The sequence below is a fragment of the Elgaria multicarinata genome, chromosome 3 (genome assembly GCF_023053635.1).
Source record: "Elgaria multicarinata webbii isolate HBS135686 ecotype San Diego chromosome 3, rElgMul1.1.pri, whole genome shotgun sequence".
NCBI classification, from domain to species: domain Eukaryota; kingdom Metazoa; phylum Chordata; class Lepidosauria; order Squamata; family Anguidae; genus Elgaria; species Elgaria multicarinata.
Genome location: NC_086173.1, coordinates 120490470 through 120498883, shown reverse-complemented (window position 1 = coordinate 120498883; position 8414 = coordinate 120490470).

Sequence of the window (8414 nt, the reverse complement as noted above, 5' to 3'; positions counted from 1 at the left end):
CCTGGCTCTGTTGCCTCTCGACACCCTCTAAAAAGGTTATTGGGGCCTTCTTCCTCCATAAATTGATGCTCAGTGATGGGTTCTGGTGGTCTCCAGTGAATCACTCCATGACGAGCTGTTGCTGGGAGGACATTTCAAGTGAACGTAGTGCTCAGTTGTGTCGTGTTATCTATAAGAGCTCTACAGATAACACGCACCACACACTCAGGTCCTCTGGGAAGAATCCACTTCAGCTAGCAAAAACTAGATTAACAACTGTTACCCAGAGGACCTTCTCTTCTGCTGCTCCCTGACTGTGGAATGGCCTGCCGGAGGAGATTCGTCAACTTAACAGTCTACTAGCATTCAAGAAAGCTATAAAGACTGATCTCTTCCGGCAGGCCTATCCAATGGAATTTTAAGGTGTTTTTAGAATGTTTTTAGGATGTTTTTAACAATGTATATTATGTTTTGATTCAGTTTTATGTATTTTATCATTTATTGTTGTTCCCTGCCTCGATCAAAATGAAGAGGCGGGTAAGAAATTATATTATTATTATTATTATTATTATTGCTTGATATGCTTATGTAGGGTGACCATATGGAAAGGGAGACAGGGCTCCTGCAGCTTTAACAGTTGTGTAGAAAAGGGAATTTCAGCAGGTGTCATTTGAAGAGCTAGAGTGACCAGATAGAAAAGAGGGCAGGGCTCCTGCAGCTTTAACTGTTGTGATGAAGAGGGGATTTCACCAGGAATTTGCATACAAATAGCACCTGCTGAAATAAGACTTCTCTGCCTGGGATGTTTCAGGATTCCCCTCCCTCTCATTTCCGGCAATTGGTCTTGGAAAATCTGGCCACACTCTAAGCCTAGATCTCATACATTGTCCCATAAGATTTTTTTTCTCCTCCCAAAATAAATGGTACATCCATGTCCCTGGATTATTAGGAACCCTCAGCTCCATGGCACGTAACTGTCATGAATGGATAAAAAAAGGAAAGAACCAAACATAACAATTAATTGTATGCATTTGTTGCTACATCCCAGGCTCAGCCAGTAGAGGGCCCCTGACCACAAAGCAGCAGCCCCAATGAATTCCAGTCCCATTTTATTGATAAGAAAACCAGGGAAGAACCAGCGTCCCCTAAGCTCCTGGTGTACAGATTGGGTTCAGTGCAGCGCTGTCTGCTTTTAGAGCTCCACTCAAACTTCCCTTCTCTATTGACACACGTACTTGCGCTGAATCCAGTGACGATTTCCTCTTGGCTGTTTTGCTCGGCTTCTGGAGGGCTGCCTTGGAAAACTATTTGCTGGGTGATTTCCACAGATACCCTCCCCTACTGCCTGGCTCCGAGGAAGGACCCCTTCGGTGCCAGGCGTTTGGGCCTACCAGCTCTCTAAAGAGTGGTACAAACTCCTTTTCCTGGCTGAGATGGCTCTTCAGGGCACCTGCCCACCCTCTGGATCAGCTGAGAGGATCAGGGCGAATCAGAGGGTGGGTAGCTGTATCTGGAGAGGCCTGCTGGTTGCTCTCCCCCTGCAGCATTTGCCACAGCAGGAGAGGGGGCATGGTGGGGCACCCCGGAATACTTGGTGTGTGTTGCTGGTCAGGTGACAGCTCCAGAGAGCCCCATTCTCCTGAGGCGGCCAATGCTGCAGGGGGAGAGTGACTGGCAGGGCTCTCCAGAGACCTACACGCCCCTCACTTCCAACTCCTCCCCTTGTCGAGCTGTTTAAAGTCTCATTCCGACACTCGGAAAGTTAGGCAAAGAAAATTGATTTAATTTAAGGACATCAATGTAAACACTGAACCGAAATCTTGGTGAGGATCCTGTAGGGCTATGGGGATAATATGTGCTGAGGACATCTGGTTGGTCATTGTGGGAACAGAATGCTGGACGTGATAGGCACAGGTCATCTTATGTGCTTATGTAATCATTTGAGGGGCCCGTGCCAATGGTGGGCAGAGCCTGAGCTGGCAATGGGCAGGGTCTCTCCCCCTACCCACAAACCGATACAGCAGCACACAACACATATATATGTACAAGGCTCTGTCCCCAGAATAAATGCAATATTTTTTCCAGTCCTTGCATTCAGATGTGACTCCCCATTGTTCTCCAGCCCCCATAGCCCCACATGGTCCTCACCATGACTTTGGCTCCGTTTTCATTTATCTCTTCAAATCAAATCCATTTTCGTTGGATAACTTTCCAAGTTATCAATAAACAGCTTCAGAAGGGGCAGGGGCTGAAATGCCTCCCTATCCACATTCTCCACACCATGCATAACTTTGTACACCTCTATCATGTCCCCCCCTCCCTTACTCGCCTTTTTTCTAAGCTAAACAATTCCAGCTGCTGTAACTGGCAACTTCCTTTTTTACCAGTTCCCTCATTTTGGAGAAGTTTCCGCTTTTGAAGTGGAAGGTGACTTTGTGTTGGACTTCCTTCCCACTTAAATATAAATGAAATCTGATAACACTGGTCTTCAGAGAGCCGGCTGAAATGGGGTCCTTCCCACAGTGCCTGGTTCTGAGGAAGGACTCCCTCAGAACCAGGCATTGCGGCCTGGCTGGCTCTCTGAAGAGTTGGGCTGGCTGCTTCTTCAGGCGATGCCGCTCTCCAGAGAGACACTTGCCCTCTGGTTTTCCCTGAGAGGACTCTCACTGCAGGCCGTATGGCAGGGAGCTGCTCCAGAGAGCCCTGCCGGCTGACCTCTCACTACGACATTTGCCACAGCAAGGGAGTGGGACTGGTGGGGCTCTACAGAGCACCCACTAATGTCACTCAGTGGGCAGCTTGCACCATTTACATAGTGTATGCCTGCCTGCCAAAGGAATCCAACCATATTTCCATTTATTTTTTTAATGGATTAAGGAAGCTCAAAACCTAACATATACACAACCATTTCAACATTCTCCTCCAGTGCCGAGCTCTTAATAAAACAGAATAAAACCACCGATGGGTCTGATGATATTGTTGGATCCTGGAAAGGATCCTGGTTATGTTTTCCATTGATTTGTTAATTGCTAAGGATCTGGAGGAACAGAAGACTCAGCAGAAACTTAAAGGTCAACTCTACACCTGGACATTGAGTGTCATAATTGAATAATTGTCTAACTGATTGTCTTCAATTAAGGGTTGCAAGGAGTTGCATCATTGTACAGGTTGTCTATAAAAGTAAATGTATTTTCAAGTTCCTGTATAACTTCCATGTCCCTCATGTGAGCTGTATTGACTGACCGTTTGTAAGTATTTGTATCTGTACTGCCATAACTAAATTATATATTTATTTGCCAGTAAAAAGGTTTGTTTTAACCTACATAAATCTCTGTCTTAATTCACGTCTTTGCTGACTTGGCTGAGAACCGCTGTAATCTCTGCTAGTCTCTGGAAGGCCCAGACAGAGACTTAACACAAAAGGTTATGTGCCAGAAACCCAGTCTGTGCAATAACTAAACAGCTGCTAAAGCCATAACTCAACAGATATATCATATCCCGTCATATCTTTAAATTCTTTTAGGATTAATATCAATAACTTCTGATTTTTAGGCATAACCAAATACTATTAATCCTAACAGCTTTTGCCAAGCCCCACACTTAGCACTAAAGCCAACATAGATTCTACTCAGCCTCACAGGAGTCAAGTACCACCTACAAAGCATTTTGAAAAAACTAACTTTGAAACGTAATGTCATTTTAGCTACCTTAATCCATAACTATTTCCATCCTTCTGCTGATATTGTCCTAGAAAGATCTTTTCCCCACTTCACCTGATACTGATTTTTAGACGATTCCATTTTAATAATAATTTTATAAATATCACTCAGTATTCACTGTGACTTAATGTTTCAAATTTGGAGCTATCTCTCAGGGAGCCATATTTCCAAAAGAACTGGTTAAGAATACACCCACACCCACACACCCCACACACACTTTCAAGTGTTGAAGAAACGAGAGTAGGATTTGCGGCATTTCTTGTTTAATTTCTTGATAATATTTAATCAACCCATTTACCAACAATTTCCTATCGATCCTGTCTCCTCCCAGAGTTTTATATTTCCCAATAAACCCTTTAATTCCTTGTTAAAATTGATAGTAGTAAAGGGTGATAGAATAGAATATAGAATAGAATATTTATTTCTTACTCACCTCTCCTTCTGGTTCGAGATGAGGAACAACATTAAATATAAAATCACCATAAAATGCATAAACTGATTAAAAACATATAAAACCGATACAACATTAAAATAATAACTGGACACGTTAAAAAACATCTGGTTAGGCCTGCCGGAAGAGATCAGTCCTTATGGCTTTCTTAAACTCAGCAGGTTACCTTTACATAGCCTGCTCTTAAACTTTTGCCAAACCAAAAAAGTACTAACACATGGGTTTATTACTGCCAAATCTTCCTTGCTGTAATACCAGAGAGGTTCTTTTGTGTTGAGAGATTTTCTTGTTCTAAGATGTTCTTGTTTTCCCCCTGCAGTCAAATATATACTGCTTCTGAATATGGAGGCTCTCCCCTGTGATCGTGAAGAGAAGAGGACATTACCTGGGAAATGACAGCCCCTTTGGTCCCTGGTAGGGCCCCGTGTCTCCACTGTACCCCAACTGACTTGAAACTTTGATGAAAGCTTTGCCCATACTACTCAGAAGCCAAAGGCTTCTTGGTGGCCGGCCAGTGATTCTGCTGTCCCTTGCCATGATAGTGCCCAGGAAATGGTGGTAAAGTAAACAATCCTTCCTCTCCTACTGCCATTGTAATTCCTAGGTTGCCACTTGATTGTTGATGGCAGCTGAAGTAATGGCTGCTGCCAGATGAAGGTGGAGGGAGGAGGTTCTATCCCTGTCATCCCATTTTAAAGGATTCATGTAGCCTACATGCCCAGTTAGAGTACACAGTACTAGACATCATGGATTATAGGTCTAGCACAGGGTTAGGCCACCTTTGGGGGCTGTGGGTACATTTGGCAATTTGAGAAACTGTCCTGGGCACCACCACAAAATGGCTGCCATGGGAGACATGGCAAGGACAAGTAACCTGCCTGTACGACAGAGTAAAAGTCAGAGGTGGGGGCTGAGCCCAAACACATGAAACAACACACTAAACAACAGTGCCAAGAGAGACCTATTTCACAGCAATCCCAGCTGCTGGTAAGAAAGTGTGCTAAGAAGTAGAAGAGGTACGGTAGCTCTGTGGATGCCATAAAAGGTGCCCACAGGCGCATCTGTCCCTGCGGGCATCATGTTGCCCACCCCTGGTCTAGCACAAGAAGGCAACAACTCATTGCTCATCAAACCTGTGGTCTGCTCAGGTGCCCTGTTCCATCCTGCTTCCCCCATGCTGCCAGTGCCGCTGCCAACCAATTCTGCTGGGAAACAGGGTACGCCAGGACCTTGATCAAGATGGGGGGAGAAGGATAAAAACTCTCTCTGCCCTCTCAGTGATTCTTTGTATGTGTGTGTTGTCTGTTTGCATGTGAATGTGCTTGTGCACATGTGCGGTCTGCGCCATGGTTCCATACATGACTCCAACCCGTCTTGGTAGACTCCAAAGAGTTCTACGGCGGCCAATGTGGCCCACCAATCTCAAGAGGCTACCCACCCACCCCCATCATCACGTCCAAGAGAGGTGGGGGAGGGATCAAACCTTGTAAAGTTTCTGATTTTTGGTAATGAAGGAAGCAAATAAGACTAAATTGTGCTTTTTTGAAAATAGCACACCACCATGTAGTTCCACGTTATTTGCAATGTGTTTGAGTTTTAGGGATGCTAATACATATGTTGCTTTTCAGTACAGGATTACCCCTGGTAAATTTTGGCATGAGCCAGTATTGTTAATCATCTTGTTGCCAAATTACACAATTGGTGCAAAGTGAGAACATAATAGCCATGTTGCTTGAATGCCCTTGAGAAGCATTCTCTGTAATAAGTGATGGGCCCTTGGGTTACTGCCGATGTTTCTACCTTGTACTGCAATACAGCAACGGAGGATAAACACGTTCTTTGTGTCAATAGTCCTGTAGCATTAAGAGGACTTGGAGTTCTTATCTGCTAATGTTCAAGGACTGCAAATTAATGCGGTCAAAACAGCCCAGCTGCCTACGTAAGAATGGGATGTAAAATCCTTCCACTATTAGCTCAGGCTCCCAGCTTTGGAATATATATGTCACTGTGTGAAATACAAATGGGCTACAGAGTGTGAGCTGAAGAGGGCTATTTCTTTTGCAGATGGTGAATCTGACAACCTTTACCTTATTGGAGTCAAGAAGAAAATAGTTGTGTGTATTCAGCGTAAAAGAAGGACAGGAGGTGGTTCTTGAATTGCAGGCTGCAACTTCATTGGAAGAAGAGCTTGAAAGTTTTTACATGGCCAGAAGGTGACACACACACCCCTGCCTCCTTAAACACACAGTTGGCTTCACCAGAGTCATTTTGCCCTGTAGGAATGACTCAGCATTGATCAGTGCTGAACAAATGTTTAGATGTTATAAGCACAATAAGGGTCATTAAATGTGTTAAATGTGTCTTTGCATTTAATGTGCAGGTTTTTTAAAAATGCAAACAGCATCAACTGGCAGAGAGTAGGGATTGGGTGTGTGTGTTTATTTATTTATTTAATTTCGATCTTGCCTGTCCTCCAAAAATGGCACTGAAGGCAGATAACAATAAGAAAATACAAATTAACATCAGGATCTTGATTCAAACACCAACATTCAATTAAAAAACACAGCAAAACAAAGAGATAAACAGCACGCAACCAGTTTTTTTAAAACACACACACACACACACACACACAAACACACACACACCAAAAACACCAAAACCCTCCAACAGCAAACCAGCTTACATTCCAAAGTCCTTTAATGGGATCAGAGCAGGTATGGAGGAGGAGAGGCAATGTGGTGTAGTGAGTAGAGTGAGGGCTCCTCCTGTGTATCTGTGGGTAGAGTGTTGGACAGGGACTTGGAAGACCCATGTTCAAATCCCCACTCAGCCCTGAAGCTTTCTGGGTGACTTTGGGCCTGGCTCGCAGCCTAACCTGCCTCTCAAAGTTTGGGAGGAACTGAACCTAATATTGGGGAAATGGACAGATTCTTCCTTCCTCACTTTCAGGCCACGCTGGTACGGTGCTCATAGCAACCAAAGTTGTTCCTGAAGAATCATTATTGCAATCAGTTGATTCATGAATCACAACATCCTATTACATTTTTAAAATCGTGTTTGAATTGAGTTTTCCCCTGTGAATGGAATTTAGTGCAGATAGCATGTTGCAAACCAGCTGCATTCATACCTCTTAACTAGGGCAATTCATAGAAGAGGATCTCCCAAACAATATATGATTTGCCTGCTTTGTTTAGTAAAGAGAAACGCATATCTTCATTTACTGTCCTTGAAATACCATCCAGCCTTGAAATGCTGGAATATTTGGGTCAAATGTGTATCTGGCTGCAGTGGGTGTGGGCAAACATTTTGATTCAGTGGCTGGGAATCCCAAGTGTTCACATAGAAAGTGTTAAGATGCCGCTGACACTTAAATGGCCAGTCTTGATCCTGAAAACATTCTATTAGTTGCTTAGAATTTCCAAAGACTTCAAAGGGAAATTTACTTGAATGGAGCCTGGGGCCATACCTAGACGGGGCTTTATCCCGGGGCGATACCCGGGATCGTCCCTGTTCATTCACATGATGCACAGGGGATCCCGGGATCAGGCCCGCTTTTTCCATAGTCTTGGGATGATCTCGAGACTGCAGAAAGTGTGGCCCACTGTCATGGTTTGTCTCGGCTCCTCGTGAGGAGCTGGGACCCGCATGTGGGGTGCAGAGCTCTGCATCCATCGGGGGTGGGGTGGGGTGAGCAGGAAAAAAACAACATGTACCTTTTGCGCACAAGCATTCGTGCACTCCTTCCTCTTTTAAAAAAACAAAAATGGCGGGCGCAACGTCCTCTCCCTCTGGGGTCGTTGCACTCCATGTGTAAACAGAGGAGGAGATCTCACCCCCCCCCCATCGCGCTAGACTGGTATGTCTAGCTGAGGCCTGGGTTTGGCAAGGGCAGGGCATAACAAATGGCTATCTTGTTGTTAGGCTAGACATTCCACAGTATACAGAAGGCAGGTTTATTTTATTGTATTTTTTATACTTACATTCTATCTTTCTTTTTTAGCTCTGAAGCACACGACACAAAGCTAAAAATCATTATAAACAACATTTTGAAACGACTGATGTCAAAAGGGTAAGCAAGGCCATTCTACCAGTCCTGCTGAAAGTCTACTTAATTTCCCAACCTCTTCCCTCCCCACTGTGTCACATCTTTTTTCCTTGTGACTCACATCTTTTTTAGATTGGAACCTTGCAGGCAGGGACTGTCACATTTACTGATTGATAGTAAGTCACTCTAGCAGCCTTTTTTTTGGCTAAGTTGCGAGACA